Raw genomic sequence first — 18,177 nt, forward strand, 5'->3', positions numbered from 1 at the left:
CTGAGTAGTTGAAATGTTCCCTTACAGGGTCATCTGCATTACTTCCTCCCCTTCAGAAGACCCTCTCTTCCCTAAACTGTGATTGGATGGCCTAGGCTCAGCTCAGAGCCCTGATCCGGGTATCTCGGTGTTAGTGGCTTGGTGCTGGTGGCTTGTAGTGGAGAGCGTGGTCTCCCTAGATGACAGCTGACCCCATTGGCCCTGCCCCTGTGTGGTGCTGTCTCCCAAGTAATTGCCCCCCAGCGCCCCCAGCTCAGAAGTGGTCGTCATGGAAACATATTTTTGTTTTGTCTTGGCTAGTGGCTACTATTTGATTACAGACAAGTGGAAAGAGTGGAGTGCCTCCCCTCAGAAGCATAGCTTGTGACTGAACAAGTTCAAGGGCTGCTACAGACATTGGGAGGCTGAGGATGGGGCGGGTTGCGGGGCCCCCTTGGGGCAGCCCTGTCCACACCACCCCATTATTGAATCACATAAACAAAGTGCTTTTGTCACAGGCTCTCGGTGCTGACAGCTTCCCCAACTGGTCTCCTGGGTGACCCCGCCTTCCCAGTGAGGGTGCTCCCCTCGCTCCTGCCCACCCCTCACCCTCCCGTGTTCTTCGGTACCGCCTGGAGCTGGAGCTGTGTGGAGAGAGGAAGGGTTCCCGAGGTTACTTGGTTTTCACAGCTCACAGGTTTTCTTGATTGCATGTTTTGTAGATCCACATTTTTATCCCTGTAGCTGTCATTTTTCTTGACCTGCTATTTCAGTCACTCAAAATAGTATTACTATATCGCGTTGGAATTTCTCAGGCTTTTTTCCCTTCATGAAGTTTTCATCAACCTAGGGAGAATAATAGCTAATGATGAGAATGGAGAGCCGCAGCCGACTTGACCCGGCTTCCCACCGGTGGGCGGGCCTGGCTGTCAGGAGCAGGGCCGAGCAGCCGGGGTGCACCGCTGGCCCCACTCCCGCTGTGCCCCGGGTGTTGGCCACTCCGCATCCAGTCTGGTCCTCATGACCCTGGGGTAAATCGGTTTTGCTCTCATTTTCGCAGAGGAAGAGCAGACCATCCCCAAAAGGTGGTTCCTTGCCTGAGATCCTACAGTTATAAGTGACAGAGGTGGATCTGAACCTAGATGTAGCAGAACCCAAACAGTGTCGGTCTTTCTCCATACTCGAAGCACGTGAACTGTTCACCTTGGCTGGTTTCATGGCAGCATGGCGCATTGACAGAATGGCATTTGGATGGCCTGCAAGATCTGCTCACTCAGATGCGTGATTGGCATCTCCCATTCGCTGTCGCCCAAACAGATGATTCTCCTCATCGCCCACAGTCTCTCTCATGGCTCCTATGACTCTGCTCTCAACCCAGTGACTCAGGCTCCCACCCTAACAGTCCTCTTGGTCTCCCCATTTGCTCTCATCCTCTTCAGCTGATCCGTTAGCCAGCCTTGTTCTCTGTTACCTCCACACGGTAGCATGATTTGACTCTGGGTCATCACTGCTATCCCGTGACACTGGTGCTACCGTCTTTTTGCATGTGGGCCCCCACTTGGCTTCCTCACTGGCCTCTCTGTTTCCATCAGTGTTCTCTGAGGTTGGTTCCTCACAGAGCAGCTGAGCAAGCGATCCAAACAGCTGTTCACTTCCCGTCACCTGTACAACGATGTCACAAATCCTTATTGTGCTCCCCAGGCCCACCATGACCTGGCCTCATTCTAACCATATTTTATCGTGCCGCTCTGTCTGATCACCTTGGTGTGCATTTCTCCCTGTAGCGTGCTGAACTGGTCCTGCATCAGGGATTTTGTGCATGCCATTCCCTCTGCCTGAATGCCTTTCCACCAAAACTTCACATGACTTCCTCCTTCTCATCATTCAGGTCTTAGCTGAAATGTCCCCTCTTCTGGGAACCCCTCCTTCACCACCCACCACACAACAGAGCCAGCTTTCCCCTCAGTTACTTTCTAATCTGTTTCTCTGCTTTCTTCATACTGATTACCTGTGTCTGCAGTGATCTCATTTCACTTGTTCTTCCAGACTGTATAGCAGACTGCTCAGTTTCTAGAGTAGTGTCTACACAAAGGAAGTGCTCAGTCAATATTTGTGAATGAAAGATTTGATGATTGAATGATGTATAGAGTTCTCAAAATGTGCCAGAGTAGCTTTGGAGTCTAGCTCTGGGCTTCTTCCAGTCCAGAATCTCTTGGGGCTGGGAAATGATTCTGCCCTTCTGCCCACTGATGAGGATGACAGTTTGTTCACATTGCCTTCTGGGAACCCCAGGGAGGTAGGGAAGTACAGGATTTTGATGCTAAGTACAAAGATGCCACTGACTGCCCAGACACTGATGTGTGCCGATACGCAGGTTTGAAAGAAACAGGAAAGCTGGGTGAAAGTGACAAACAGTGTGTCCATCTGTCTGTATGTTCATCTGTCTCTCCTTCCATTCACCAGGGATGAACTGGGTGCTTGTTCCTCTCTGGGCATTGCAGATGTAAAAATGTATTAGGTGAAGTTCCTGGCCTCCTAGATTTTCCATTTCAGAAGGGGAAATGGAAAGTCTTGTGTTGGTAAGTGGCTTCCTAATAAAGGTGGGCATGTGCAGAACACCCACATGGGCACACAGGAGGGCCTCCTACCTCTCCTGGCAAGTTACGGAGAGCCTCTTGAGGAGTTGATGGCTGAGCTGTATACGAGAAGTGTGAAGGATGCTGGCAGAGGTGGGAGTGAGCCCTGATGCTCCCCCTCCCTTCACACAAGCCTAGGAACTCCTGCTTATCCTCCAGATCATAAGCGCCTTCCCTCATGCCCTTGGGCTGGTCATGCCCCTTGTCGCATATCTCACCCGTGCTGCATACCTTTTATTCTTGGCATTCACCATAGTTAAAGTCTAATTTTCTATTTGTAGGGTTACTAAATTAGTATCCCTTTCCTCCAGTAAACTATGAGTAACTTAGAATAGGAACCACATTTATCTCTGGCTCACTGCTTCATCCCCAGCAGCTTACCCAATGCCTAGCACAGAGAAGTGACTCAGTCAGTAGACACTCGCGTATCGAACATCGGTGGATGGGGAAGGGAGAGAGATGAGGCCAAAGAGGTGAGCAGGGGTGCACCATGGAGGTCTGTATGTGGCCTCCTGATGGACTTGACAGGAAAATAATGGAAATGAGAGTTTATTGTGTCCTTAAGGACTGACATGATGGAGTAGTTTGGGGAACCCTTTTTTGTCTTACTGGAAGGAGTAGCTTGGTGAGCAAATGTAATCTAATGTAAAAACCTCTACAGACAAATGAACTCCTATTTCTGGAACTCTCAGTCCTGGAGAAAAGACTTCAATTCACCATTTACTGTATGTGTACCTTCACACCAGCTTTGTGTCCAGCCCCGGGAATGACAGAGATGAACCATTCAAAGCCCTTGCCTCGGGGTACTCTGCGTTTGGAGGCAGGGGCTGATCTGTGATCCTCCAACAGTGAGCACACTTGGAACGCTGATAAGGAGGAAGGCTTAGAGAGCCTGGGAGCCAGAGGGACCCAGAAATTCATGTAAATGTGGCTGTCCAAGAAACTGTTATTTTTATTTGCCCTTGATTGTAAACCAAGACTTAAATGTAGAGGCTGCCGATGGGCACATCTCCACTGAGAGATGTGCCCAGGCTCTTTCCAAGTATGGCCCAGGGCATTTAGCTGCCTTGTATTCATGCTTTTTAAGACGGAATTGTGTCTCACCTTCATCTACAGTGAGGGTTTTATTATTTCAGTGTAGCATAACCCTTGGGAGTGTCGTCTTGTGCTGGTTTTGTGCTCTTCTGCTAGTCCCCGTTACTTTCTATCCCTGGCTACAGTGCCTGCAGCTTGTAGTCACTCAATAAATGTTGGTGAAAGGAAGGGTTGGAGTAGAGAAGAGACGGTCCCTGGAAAGATAAAGGAAGTGACTTTCAGACTACCACGTTTGAAGGCAGAGCCCTCAAACTCATAAAGTGTCAGGTTCGTTAGATACACCTTTGCACCCATCTGGCCCACTTCACCATGCCTGTCTTTGTGTCTCTGCTAGTCTTCGCCTCTTGCCCATTGAACACAGAGAGGTGGGAAGGAAAACTGTGCCCCAAGTTTCCTTATTCTTGTGTTGCTTTTTCTTTGCGGCTTGGCTCAGTTCCATGGCTGTATAAGCATGTAAGGAGATGAGGGAGGAGGTAGCCTGGAATCTGAAACTGAGCCAGAGAATACTGTGAGAAAGAGAAAGTGCTTCATGATGACAGGTGCCTGAGAGTCTCAGGAGAATCAAGTTGCTTCTTGTCAAAGCCCCTTGCTTGAAAGCCCAGGGGAACAAAGGGATTTTCCTTTTACAAAATCTGCCTATTCTATTTGTGCCATGACCCCTTTTCTCTTCCAACTTGGGGACGCTGGAGCTTTTGAGAGGTGTTTCATGCTTTCAAGATGAAACTCTGCATAGCGTCTGAACTTGACTGAGTCTGTTCTTTCATTGACTTTAGGCAGCAAAAATGCTTGCTGTGTTGTGGTCCCCCTACTTGGCTGTGCCTTGGGGAGTGTGGAGGCAGGATTGGGCATGGTGCCTGCCCTCTAGGAGTCGGCACTTTTAGCCGCCACTGCAGCGGAAGTTCCGATGTCCCCCAGCAGTCTGTATCTGCCTGCCAGATGCCTGCCATGCACACAGGGAGGAAGGCCTGGATATGACCAGAGACAGAGACTAGGGGTTCAGGTTCCCTCCTGCAGACCAGGACAACAGAGGTGCTCCAGGTTGGAGAACAGAGCTGGGATTCTTCTCCTCCTCCCAGGGTGTTATGATTCACGGATGTGTTTGTTGGCTAATTGCTTCTCTGTGAGAAGTTTGGAAATTACATAGCAATTTTGTTGACAAAAGGATGAACTTCAAATTGCTGTTTCGCAAAAAATCGTTTTGTTCTTGAGGCAAGCTCAACCCTTGTTCATTGAAATAGAATCTTAAAACTAGCATCTTGTCTCACGTGGGATTTGCACATTTTGTTAGAGAAAATATTGCTTCCATTTCTGTTGTTCTAAATGATGGACCGTTTCCAAGTTGGTTCCATTTCTCCATGGACTCCCAACCAAGTAAATGAGCAAAAAATACCTAGCACCAAGTGTTAGATCCAGTGCTTATATTCCAGCCGATTATTTGGGGAGTAGAATGTCCAGCCTGCTGGTGGCCTCGGTCACATTGCTAGGTACTTCAGAAGATGCCCTTCTTTTCCTTGTGAAAGCTCAAACCATAGAGCTATCTTTTATGGTTACAAGCTCTCGAGTGAGGACTTCCAAAGTATCTTCAAAAATGAGTTTTTAAAAGCTTACTCTCTAGCTGCCATCTTGCGTCCCCACGTGTATGCGCCTAATCTCAGCTGGTCCACCCGAGACCCCCTGAGCACCAACCCTAGCCCCCTGCGTGGTCCCATTTCCGCTCCAACAAGATGAAGGAAACTATCACGAACTGGGAGAAACTCGCCAAAACTACAAGTGCACATTGGTGGGAAAGGAACTGCTCGCCGAAAGAAGAAGGTGGTTCATAGAACAGCTACAGCAGATGATAAAAAACTTCAGTTGTCCTTAAAGAAGTTAGGGGTAAACAGTATCTCTGGTATTGAAGAAGTGAATATGTTCACAAACCAAGGAACAGTGATCCACTTTAACAACCCTAAAGTTCAGGCATCCCTGGCAGCGAACCCCTTCACCATTACAGGCCATGCTGAGACACAGCAGCTGACAGAAATGCTCCCCGGTATCTTAAGCCACCTTGGTGCTGACTAGGTTAAGAAGGCTGGCTGAAGCTCTGCCTAAAAAAATCTGTAGACGGAAAGGCACCACTTGCTACCAGAGAGGATGATGATGATAAAGTTCCAGATCTTGTGGAGGATTTTGATGAAGCTTCCAAGAATGAAGCCAACTGAATTGAGTCAACTTGTGAAGAAGATAAAGCTTGAAGAAGTGACTGGGAGCTGCTACTTTATGACTGCTTTCTAAAAATTTTGTTCATGGATCTGATGAAATCTAGATCTCTAATATTTTTAAGCCCAAGCCCCTTGGACACTGCAGCTCTTTTCACTTTTTGCTTATACACAATTCATTCTTTGCAGCTAATTAAGCTGAAGAAGCCTGGGAATAAAGTTTGAAACAAGATTAGTAAAGTTCTTTGCCTAGTAAAAAAAACAAAAAAGCTTACTCTCAGTATTTATACTTCTTTTTTCCCTAAAAAATAGTGTAGATTTGGATATTTCTGTCTCAGTATGAGATGATGCATCTGAGGGGACTTTGGAGTTGAGTGGGCATCCAGGTTCAGTGGAGAATATCTCTTTATGAAAGCCTCATCTGCTTTGCATGGCTTCCAGAAGTCAGTCCCTCGGTTTCCTATTGAATGAGATCATAAGCAGGAGACACTGAGAGACAGTAGCATAGCTCTCCAGGTCCTGGGTATGAAGGAGACCTTGATAGTATCCCACTGCCCTCAGGTCACTGCCACCAAGGCCCTCACATTGTAGAAGGTGTGGGAGAAGGAGGAGGGTGGCCACATCCTGGGAATTAGCATGTTGGCCACTAAGGTTGGTGCGTTCAATATGAGATATGGGCTGTTGCTACAGTTTTGACTTTGGGAGCCTGAAGGCATTTCTGCTTGCCTTCCCCAGCAGGGCTAATGGAAAATTATAAGCTATTAAGGGAGAGTGGCTGTAAAGATTTTTGGTTTTGTGTTCTTCCATTTTGGTTCAGAGGAGGTGTCAAAGACTTGGATGCTCACGAGCAGGGACCAGGAGGGAGATGCAGGCTCTGTGAGGAGCAGACCCTCTCATCCTCTCTCTGTTCCTGCGTTTCTGTAGCTCCTCATCTAGGTCTCACGTGGCTCTCCAATGCCTCCTACTGGCTAGGGTCGCGTTGTTCTTCCTGGCCTCTTCTCCGGGCACTCAGACTGTGCTTCTCCTCTGCTTGAGTAAATGCAGTAGCTTCTTCTTGCTCCTCACGACAAAAATAGGCTCTAGTTAGAATTTGAAGCCTCTTTCCTAATCTCTACCCTTGCTCCTGGTCTCCCCCATGCCTTGTTCTTTCCTTGTCTTCAGAAACTTGCACCAAGTTGTAAGGCCACTGAGAAGACTTCTCCCCCCTTGGGTTTGCTGTCTTTCAGTTCCCACAGCACTGAGGGTCACTTGCCCTGGTCCACCATGTCACTGTGGCCAATCTGGTAGAATATGCTAGCTGATCCATTTGTTAATCTACTTGAAAACTCTTTGAAATCGAGAACCATGACCTTGCTACTACTTTGTGAATCTCTCAACATACAGTTTCCACCAGAACAAAGGTGATTGGCATGAAAAGCTAAGGACATCGGAGGGGGCGGGGGTGATGGTAGGTAAGATGAGTGGCAGCAGGATTAGCAGACTTGCTCTATAAGGTTGATAGATTTGACATCCTGATATCATCACTCTTTTTACCTTTCTTTATAAATGCCTTGGAGCAAGCGTCAGGTGATTTGTATCCCCAAGTAGAAACACGCCCATTTGGGAGACAGAGACTGCTCACCTTTCAAATCTGTGAGAGATTGCTGAGCCCACGAGAAACGGACAGCCATCTCACATGGATTAAAACCAGTGGTGGTAGGAAGTTAAATTTGCCTCGTGAGTTTGTAGGAGGTGAGCATGTGACTTCACTTCCATGATGTTGCTCCGAGACTACAGTCACATCTGTGGGTAGCTTTGTGGGATGTAGGCCCTTCCCTGGGGAGGAGACCACATCCATTTTGAGGTAGAATATTCTTTTGGCTAATGCAGGCACAGTGTATTTGAGTTGGGGGGGGGAGTCCTAGAACCTAACTAGTCCAGCCTCTCCTGGTCCCCACTCCTTGACCCCCCAGCAGTGTTTACAGACATGAAGACTGAGACCGGAGGAGTCAGGTTATTGTCTCAGCAGAGACTAGACCCTGAGTTTCCTGACTTCCACTCAAGAGCTTTTTATGGGAGGGTAACAGATGCTTATAGGCACCAGGAAGCTGAGAGAAAACATAGTGTCAGCAGTCCCATGTGTAGAAATCCTGGGTGAATGGTTCCGGTTAAATAGAGCTACCCCTATGTTTTCCCTGGCTCACATGCTTATTTTGGTTCTTCTTTCCCTCTTTTTTTTCTGCCTGCTTCCTGACTTCCTTTCTGACGTCCCCATTGCCCTCCCTCCCATGAGACTTAGGAAGCCATCTCTCGGCCCCTGAAACATCAGCTGGTGCTGTGCTTCTGGCTCTAACCTTGCCTGTGTGCCATGTCACAGTGCTCCCTGGGTCCCCAGCCCTGGAAGCCATGCCGTGCCATTCACTGGGGGAGATGCTGCTGGCTGTTGCTTCCCAGAGAAGCAAAATCTCAAGCCCTCCCGGCTGAGCAGACACCAAAGGCTGTGGGAGTTTTGAGGGTGGGAGATCTTGAGGAGATAGCTCTTTTAGATGAACTTGATGACATGAACAACAGTGTTGATCATGATAATAGTCACATAACAATAAAGATAAAATAGCTACTGTTTACTGATCCTGCACCATGCCAAAAGCTTTATTTACCTCTCTTCTCTCACTTAGTACCTAGCCCCAAAATGCCAGTGGTGCTATCCCTGTCTTCCAGAGGAAGACACGGAAGTTTGGAGAGGTTAGGTGGCTTGTCTCCGTTCACGCCTCTCAGGACCCAGACTGAATCAGGGCCTCTTGGGAAGAGCAGAGGTCGGAGGGGTGGAGACCTCCAGCCAGCAGCTCATTCACCTGCAGCCGACGAGTGTGGCCGTTGCCTCTAGGGAAGAAGGGAGGTCACTCAGTGACTCTTTCATCCTCTGGCCCTGCTGCGCTTACTCAGGTGGGAGGAAAAGAAAACCAGGTTGTGCACTCTCCCCATCATCTGTTCAGGAGGCTTGGCCTCATGTATTCTTATTTATTGATTTCATTCATTTCCACAAATACCTACAAGGACTTCTCCAGCCGCTGAGGAAATGACAGCTTGTTACATAACAAGAGCATTTGATCAGGACTCAGAAGACATTAGTCACCTTTCAGCTTTCCTGTGTGTTATCCCGGTAACCTTGGACAAATCGTGTGATTTCTCAGAGACTTCACTTCTTCATCCATCAGCCGAAGCCAATGATGACAGAGGCAGCATGGCTGTCCTTGCCCAGTTTCTGCACCGAGGTGGCAGCTGGTTGGGGGACGACGAGCCCTTGACGTATCGTAAACTTTGGGGTGGCTTATGTTGTCCCTGACCAAGAAAGCACGTGGTTGGGCAGAATGTGTCATGGAGAGAGATGACGGGAGAGGAGCAGAGGGAAGGAGCCAGAGTTCTGGAAACAGTTCTTTGCATATTTCGAGGAGCTCAGGTGTCCTCAGCTGGGAGGCACCAGGTTAACCTAGGGAATGGGATGGGAAGATTCAGGGCCCTTCTTAGGAAAAGGAAGGAGGACCAGATGGGGAGTCCCGGTGCTAAACACTCCCAGAGCATTTTTCATTTCATTTGCCTTAAATAAAACAGCGCTTGAAGTAAGTGTTGTTGTTATTTTCAGTCTACAGATGGGCAAACCAGACTCAATTAGCATGTGGCAACCCTGGGATCAAGCGGAAGTCCTTCAGACTGCAAAGCCCATGGCCCCAGCCCGGAATGGCGCTGCCTTGTGGGAGCAGGAAGCGGGGAGGGGTTTTGTGCAGGTGAAACTATAGTCTGATGCCATTTCCCACCCATCTGATTAGCAAATACCTGAAGAACCTCGCAGGCTTTCCAAGTAAGGATCAAAACTAATGAGTGCAAAACTTAAGTAGGTATAGGCCTCATCATTTCTGTCATTGTCATCCACTTGAGTAATGGTGGAACAGGAATGGACTTGGCCATTTTCTTTCACAAGGGCATGTACCTGACCTTCCTGGTCATCATTCCCCTAGGAAGGGTAAGGTTCTTCTTCCCCAGTGCATAGAGTGGATGTGTTCTTAGTGGTGGCTAGGACACAAGTCTCTTTCCCTGAAGCATCTCCTTCCAGCCATCCCTGTCAGTAGCCTGCCTGCTCCCTCCTTCTGGTGTCACAAAGCCGGTGGGGAGGGCGGCCATTTTCTTTACACCCGGTACAGATGGTGAGTGGGATCATTGCACTGGAGCTGAGCTTCTGTTTGGGGAAATGTCACTTTCCTGCTCTTGCCTCTCAAATGCCTCAGAGCTATGGTTTGTCATGGCCCTAAATTTAAATCTTGGTTTTTCCTTTCTAGTAACTTACGGATGCTTTCTGACAGCTCCCGTTAGGTCCGGGTCACACGTTGCTATCCTTGGTCACCTGCCCTGTGCATGTGTGCGCCTGTGTGTCGTGGCATGAGGTGGGGGCAGTTCTGGATGATCTCAGTGGGGCTACTTAGGGAACCCTCAGACTTGTGACTTCCTTTTGTGGTTTGTTTCTCTGGCTGCTGAGAGTCCCTTCTGTTAGAATTGCTTATTTGGTTGTGTTCTGGAACCATGGAAACTTTATAATTTTGTTCTGATTATAACTGCAATAAATACAGTGTATTTGTCTGTGGCAAATTATGTGCTCTGTATAAATCCCCTGCCTTCGAAACACGGTGGATCCCTCCAAGGGCCCATTATTTCCCTGGAAGGCTGAGCTTGTGGATAGCTGGGGAAACACCCGGAACCAGTGAAATGGTGGCTGTTCCTGAAGGAGGGAATGGGTCACTAGACAGCTGAAGAGAGATTCTGGAGATTGAAAAAACTAACTGACATTTTCTTTCTTTTTTTTTTTTTTTTTTTTTTTTTTTTTTAATTTTTTTTTTTTCAACTTTTTTTTTTTTTTTTTTTTTTTATTTTTGGGACAGAGAGACAGAGCATGAACGGGGGAGGGGCAGAGAGAGAGGGAGACACAGAATCGGAAACAGGCTCCAGGCTCTGAGCCATCAGCCCAGAGCCTGACGCGGGGCTCGAACTCACGGACCGCGAGATCGTGACCTGGCTGAAGTCGGACACTTAACCGACTGCGCCACCTAGGCGCCCCTCTGACATTTTCTTTCTGATATAACCGCTTCTGTGGTCCTGTAGTGTCTTTAGCAGGACATTTATTTTTTACTAATACGTCTCACAGGGAGTTTTTTGAGGGGGCAGGGGGATCAAAGTGACGAGTTCCTCTCAAATAGTGGCTTCTCGGTGGCCCCCTGGACTGATTCTGCTTCAGCTCATTTTCATCCCTCAAGTGTTTTCTGGGTCCCAGTGACAGCCCAAGCCCCGAGAGGAATGCTCAGGAAGGTGAGCCTTTGCCCACCAGGACTGTACGGTCTGCAAGGAAGAAGAGAGTCATCAATCACCCCACCGTGGCTCCAGCTTCTGGGGCACATCCTGCTGCTGCACAGCGATGCCGTTATCAAGCAGAAGGGGCAAACCCACCTTGTGGGGCTGACATTTATGGCATCTTTATGGGTGACAAGTAAAGTGACTCAGGCACCCTGGGCACGGTCCCTGAAGCAGCTGCGGCTGACTGAGTCTGCGTGGGGATGAGGGTGGGTCTGGCAGGGGGGAATGAGCACTGTACTGTGCCAGGCACCCAGCTGAGTCCTAACCATAATCCTAATTAATCCTCACAGCTCAGGGAGGCAGGTTCCATTAGCATCCCCATTTTATGTATGTGGAAACTGGGCATCACCACCTGAAGTGACTTGGAGCACCTGGGTGGCTCAGTCGGTTAAGCATCTGACTCTTGATTTCATCTCAGGTCACGATCTCATGGTTCATGGGTTCGAGACCCACATCAGGCACTGCACTGATGGTGCGGAGCCTGCTTGGAATTTTCTCTCTGTCTCTCTCTGCCTCTCCTCCGCTCGATTATGCATGCTCTCTCAAAGTAAACAAACGAACAAACAAACTTAAAACAAATTAAATAAAAAGAAAGTTAAGTGACTTGCTCTAGGACAATGAGTGAGCGAGCGAGAGTTGATAGTTGAGTCTGGGTTTGTCTGTCTCCAAATTCCTGACTCCTGTAGGATTCTTATTAGATCCTTATTTACTTCTGTCACACTGGAGGGACAGAAGCTTGGCCAGGCTCCCCAGGAAGAAGGCTGAAAAATCGTCCATTCCTTCCATAGACAGGTGTGGTAGGGCCGACAGGTATCCTAAACATATCGTGTGCCTTTCATCTCTCCCTGAGCACATGCTCTGTGTCTGGCCTTGTGCTAAGCACTTGATACACATCATTTCATTTTTTGTTGATTTTTTTTCTAGCATCTGGCTTCCTTTTCTAGAATGTAAGCCCCTAAAGGACAACACAGTTTCCACTTTTGTTCCCTGCTATATCACTATCAACTAGAATATTGCCTGGCACATAGTAGGTGCTCCAAAAAATACTAGTTGCATAAATGGATTATATCATCCCATTGAGTCAGGTATTATTATATCCTCCATTTTATAAATTAGGAAAGTCGGGAACAGGAGGCTTAACTCAGTTTCCCATAGCTAGGAAGTCTAGAGCCAGGGAGGATTTGAACTCACTCTGGCTCGTTCTCATGCCTCTGCTCCAACCCTTCTCTGATCCTGGGAGGTCAGCAGTGTAGTTGCCAAGGGTTTAGGTGGCTGATATACTGGCTTCCCTCTGAACTTCACACGTGGCTTCCTCCCAAGGCAGCAAAGGGAAGGCTTAATTGATGAGCTTAATTATCTGTGGCAGGGACACGATGGAGGTGCCACAATGTGAGTGCTCGTTATTACTTTGTTGTGCAGGATTCCCCCAAACGGGAGGGAGCCCGCACGTTGCAACAGGCTCTGTGAGACAGTATCTGTTCCACTTCTTTTATGGGGGTTCCCTCCCACCCTCATCCAGAGCTTGGTGTTAGACTGTTTGAAAAATCACTCAGCTGTATGAAACAAAAATTATGTTACATGCGGAGCCGCTAGCTTCCTGGAGATCACAGTTGGCCTTCCTTAATGAATTTTGGCCTGATTAACACAGGTTCTGGATTGATATCAAAATACACAAGGAGAAACTTGGTAGGAGTGGGAGGAGACTAGTTTGAACTTTCTAACTTTGAAATCACAGGAAGCAAAGGCTTGTGTGAAGCTTGGAGCCAAGGACAAGATGTGTAACGAGCTCCTGGATCTTTGAAGTGGAGTTGCCTTGCTCAGACTTCTGTAGACTGAGGCGCTGTCCAGACTCTACCGCCTTCCTGGTCCCATTCCATGCCCAAAGACATGAGGCTGGGGTGCACATCTAAGGCTGATTGACCCTCAGAAGCTGCACCACCTTCTCCTGTGTCTTGTTTCCTTGGTACCTGGATGACTGTCCCGCATCTTCATTTAAACTCACCCTTGGGGGCTCACCTGGGCAGCTCAGTCAGTGAGTATCCGACTCCTGGTTTTGGCTCAGGTCGTGATCTTACTGTTCGTGGGTTCAAGTCCTGCATCAGGCTCTGTGCTGTCAGTGCATAGCCTGCTTGGGATTCTTTCTCTCTTTCTCTATCTCTGCCCCTCCCCTGCTTGTTTGTTCATTCTCTCTCTCTCTCTCTCAAAAAAAAAAAATATTAAAAAGATTAAAAAATAATATACTCATGCTTACAATCCCCACAGGGACTTCCAGTGGTGTCTTGTCCCCAATGCCTACCTCTTCATAGCCGGGTCTCTATTCCTGCCCCTCCTTTTTGGATTCTTGAAAATTCATTTATATAACTATCCCCACTCCCCCTGGTTGGAGTCCTGGCACCTCATCACAAGACTCAGCTTTTCGCAAGTGTCGGGCATGTCTCATGCCCCCTTTGTCCTCAGGGCTGACCTCCTGGATTGAGATCTGGATCTTTTTGTACATCCCCAGAAGTTAGTCAGGTACCTGCATTCCCGCCTCAGATGCCTGTATGTCACCCAGTCTTGTGATCTCCGTATCAAGCCGTTGGCAATCTCAGAGTCACCGGATCTGTAGTTTGGGCTTCAGTGGAAAGTACGAAAGGAGAGGGGTTCCCCATGAATGACAGGACCTAGACATTTCTGGACATGGAATAAGCACTAGGAACCATCAGCTCACGCTTCGCTCGTGGGGCAGAGTGGCCACAAGAGTCAACCTCATGGGACAGCTCATCAGATTCTAGGAGAAAGGAGATGAGATCTGTGTGGGGGTGGAAACTCTATCATCAAAAGAGGAAAAAAGACAGACTGTGCAGTCCGCACCATGTCCACAACTCAGCTCCATCATCAGACAATGAACTCTTGCCAAGGGCATTTTATTACTTAAATGTATTTTTCACATAGGTGATGCCAAGCAAAGAAAATCCTGTTTGAGTGATATGACTTTTTCGTTCAGCACTGTAGGCTCTCTCATCTCTAAGCAGTAAAATCAGGCAGTAATGCAAAGTTTAAGTTACTGTTTTATTGAGAAAAAATATCACCTTCATCTTGTTGCATTTGGTCAAAAGTCCGATTTGGCATTTTTGGTCACCTTTACCTACAGCTTCATTTTCGTTGGCTCTTTTGAGCATATGCAGCCTTTATTCATAAAGGCATTTGGGGTTTATTTTTCTAGAGTGAGTAAAGGTGGAGAGAGGAAGGAATTGTCTAGAGCAGACAGAAAGTGAGGCTGCCTGGCTGGTGATGTTTATCTCCTGTCGGGCCACGGTGAGATGTTAATGGCTTTTTTTTGACCTTGGGGAGTGGTAGCTTTGGAAAGAATTGGTGGATAGCTTAGCTAGTATCTGTTTTCTCATTCCGCAGAATGTCAGGGGCTACTGGGGGTGCGCGATGGACTCCTTATCACCCTAGAAATCTGCTGCCCTTTTGCTGTCTGCATTTCTTCTCCCTTATGGGTGAGGAGAGAGCATTTTTATGCAGAGAGGTCATCACTTGAGAATCCAAGAATCCCGAGTCCCTGCCTCTCCTCTGTGGTAAAGATGACAGAGACAGCGGACAGCATGAGGAAGGTGGCCCAGAACTGCCCCTCAGAAGACGGATCCACAGGGGTGCTTTGGGATGGGTCTCCAAAGGAGAATCAGAGTAGAGAGATGCGTCGGCGTTGTCAAAACTCTGAAGATTAAGTACTTATGAGCCTGTGTTCTTAAGAGTTTGGAACCAGGAGAAAATGAGTGTGAATCCACAGAAGAGGCCTTGGTTGGCTGCTTTGGAGAGGTTATGACTTTGATACAGAGTTCTGTTCCCTCTGAGCTTCCTTTTCATTAGTGACGTTTTTGGCCTGGTAGGGCTTTGGGGGCTTATTGCCTACCTCATTCGTGTTTTTATTTCACTGAATAAATAGGAGCATCTCCTCTGTTCTGGGCCCTCCTTTAGGTACCTGAGAAGCCGCAGTAAAACACCAAGATCCCTGCTCTCGTTGAGCCCACATACCAGTGGGACCACAACAAGAGCCCTGTCGGGACACTTGGGAAAGACACCACCCGTGTGCCTTTCTACGTGCAGAATGATGTAACTACGTGCGTGCCTTCTCAGCACAGTCTGCAGGGAATTCCATACAGCTTGGCTCTCTTTGTAAGAGAGTCATTGCTGCAAGCGCCCTGGGCTGACCAAGAGGACCACTGTCCCATGAGCTTGCTAAACACATGACATGGGACCATATAAACCCTTAAGAACGCAAGCCTTAGTGTCAGATGGCCTGGGTTTGAATCCAGACTCTGCAGCTCAGAGTTGGGTTTCCCTGGGCAAACAGCATTTCTGAGCCGGAGTTTCTTCATATGTAAGTCGGCTGTCAGCAGAGTTCTTGTGGTGAAACTGAGGGTGAAATTTAACGGGGAGAGTGTAGGAAAAGCTTGTAGCACAGCCCCTGGTTCCATGACTGATTGTGGATATGATGTGTATCATGAAGACTTTGAAGCCATTTCTACCAGCACCGTGGGGGATACGGATATACTTCGTGTTCGTAGCTCGTCTCTGAGTGGTGCGCAGGTATATTACACAGAGGCTCTGAAGTCTAGCGGTTCAGTCGTAACTGTGAAGGAAATACTAGAGGTCAAGAAGAGCAGGCCTGGGCCTGTGGAAGGGCAGTGGCATGGGTTGGAAATGTGCCTGGGCCAGGGGTGTCCTGGGGGAACATTGCCCAAGCGGAGAGGCTTAGGGTAGGGGGAGAGTGAGCCTGCCGTGTGAGGGGGGCACCAGAGTGGAGCAAGGCCTGGGCAGGGCAGCTGGGACCAGCCGTGGAGGGACTGGAGCAGTGTTGATGGAGAAGTAAGATCACACCCAGAGGGGATGGGCCTCAGAAACAACGACTTGAACTCAGTCTGGGCATGTGAGGAAAACGTCAGCACTGGGCCATCTTTGGCCTGATTCCCGGTAAGCAGGGAGGATCAGACTGGGTAGGAGGCACCATGCAGGTGTTGCATCTGATGGACTGGGAGAACCTGGGTGTCATCCACAGGGCCGAGAAACGTCAAAGCCTTGAGATCTTGGTGACAGACGACTGTCTTCCTTTGGCCAACTTGACGGCAGCTCCTGGACCCCGCGCCGTGTGGGATTGCTTGGCAGGCAGCAGGATGTCCTTTCATCTGCCCGAATATCTGTTGGTCTGTCAGCGTTTATTTGCTACCTGTTCTTTTGCAGGTCTTTTTCTGGGCACTTGGGCCACACAAGTGAATTACGACATCTTATTTGTAGAACTCATAAGGGAGACAGGCAAGAAAGCAGTCATCACGGTGCAGGGCAGCGTGCAGTGGAGGTGGGCACAGCTGGTCGGTGCCCTCGTGGAAACCTGCCTCGGGATCCCTGGGGGCTGCAGACAAAGCAAGGCGTGGAGGTGGAGCGTGTCACGGGAGAGTGTGAAGGGTCCACTTCGGGGGCCGTGTGCCAGAACAGAGCAGGCATGGGTTGGGAAAAGAAGCAAAGGGACCAAGCTAGAGGGGTTTGTGGGCTGTAGATCACGAGGGCCCTCTTCTGGGGTCACGTCTTCATGCTTCCCTGAGGACGCCAGGGGACAAGGAACGGGCGCGAACTGGGACAGAGAATCACACAAATTTGCGTTTTGCAGAGATCCTTCAAGTGTGGGACAACTTTCAGGGGAAGGGAGGGATGAGGGCAGGGTTGGCAGGAGTGGAGGCACAGACTCAGATCTGTTTTCCGCTGTGTGCCAGGGCAGGGCTTGCTGCCAGGCCCTAGGGACCCCCCACTTATCCATTCCTTCCCATACAGCTGCAGGAGGCTTTATCTAGTGACAAGGAAAAGGAGGCCTGGGTGGGTGATGCGAATCACTTAGACTCTTTCCTCTAGAAGGCAGTGGAGGGAGTCCCGTGTCAGATTCCCATTCAGGCTGACAGAGACAGGCAGAACCTGGGCAAAAGGCCTCTCCCCTTCCATCAGCACAGCTGGAGAGGTGAGAGTCCTGATGGAAATTAGGTGCTGCCTTCACTTGCATGCCACCTCCTGTGAATCCTGTCTGCGAGGCAGTCTGCCTCGGTGGTGTGTGGTGGGGGGACACGTGGCCCAGGGAGGTGGCTTAGCGTGGGCAGGGGACCACCGAGGAGGCCGGGACAGCCGGAGAGACAGGCATCCCAAGGGCATTTATAGCAGCAGAGATGTTTTTATTTTAGGCAGGAGCCAGCCAGGAACATTCTCTTCCTTTCTCCTAGAGCTGCCTGAGCCCACACAGCCAGGCTGGGCGAGAGACTGTGAACAAGCCCCTGCCTCCACCCCGCCTCTCGCACCGCCTGGAGTCTCTCCTGGAGGCTTGCTGCTTTTTCCTACGCTTGCAGGGTGCCCTCCCTTGTCTCCTTCTGCCATGCTTCCTCCACTGCCTTCCTCTCTTCCTCTCTCCTACTTTCATTCTTTGTGTTCCTTCCTTCCTTACCTTTTCTCTCCTCATCTGTAAAACGGGGTGATGCTCCCTAACTCCCTCCCCTTGCTGGCAAGGTGACTGATTAATTTCAGCAAGCCTGCTCCATCCACTTTGAGGTGTGGGGCTCAGGTCTGGCCCTAGGGCGTGTGAACGTGAACAGCATCCAGTTGTCCAGTTCTTGCCCTTGAGAATGCCCTCAAGCAGCTTACCCCTTGGTGGGCGTCAGGTTCAGAGGTCTGATCTTGGAGGCCTCCCTGGCCAGGCCACCCTGGACTGCCAGCTCCTGAATACACATTGCCCAGGAGAGCTCCGGTATGATATTCGACAGTTACAGGGTTAGCCTGAAGAGCCTCAGGCCCTTCTGCCTCCAGGACAGGTGAGCTTCCCAGACACAAAGGGAAGGTGCCCACATCATCTTGTTTCATTCTGTTGGCTTATC

The 18,177-nt window shown here is 49.2% G+C and overlaps 1 protein-coding gene and 1 pseudogene across 1 annotated transcript in view; both read left to right on the forward strand.

The window, feature by feature from the left end:
* SPOCK1 (SPARC (osteonectin), cwcv and kazal like domains proteoglycan 1) overlaps positions 1 to 18,177 on the forward strand; it is a 517,625-nt gene that overhangs the window by 400,552 nt on the left and 98,896 nt on the right. The window lies entirely within an intron of this gene.
* On the forward strand, positions 1,731 to 6,140 carry LOC131515187 (transcription factor BTF3-like; annotated as a pseudogene).

Source organism: Neofelis nebulosa, chromosome 1 (genome assembly GCF_028018385.1).
Source record: "Neofelis nebulosa isolate mNeoNeb1 chromosome 1, mNeoNeb1.pri, whole genome shotgun sequence".
NCBI lineage: Eukaryota > Metazoa > Chordata > Mammalia > Carnivora > Felidae > Neofelis > Neofelis nebulosa.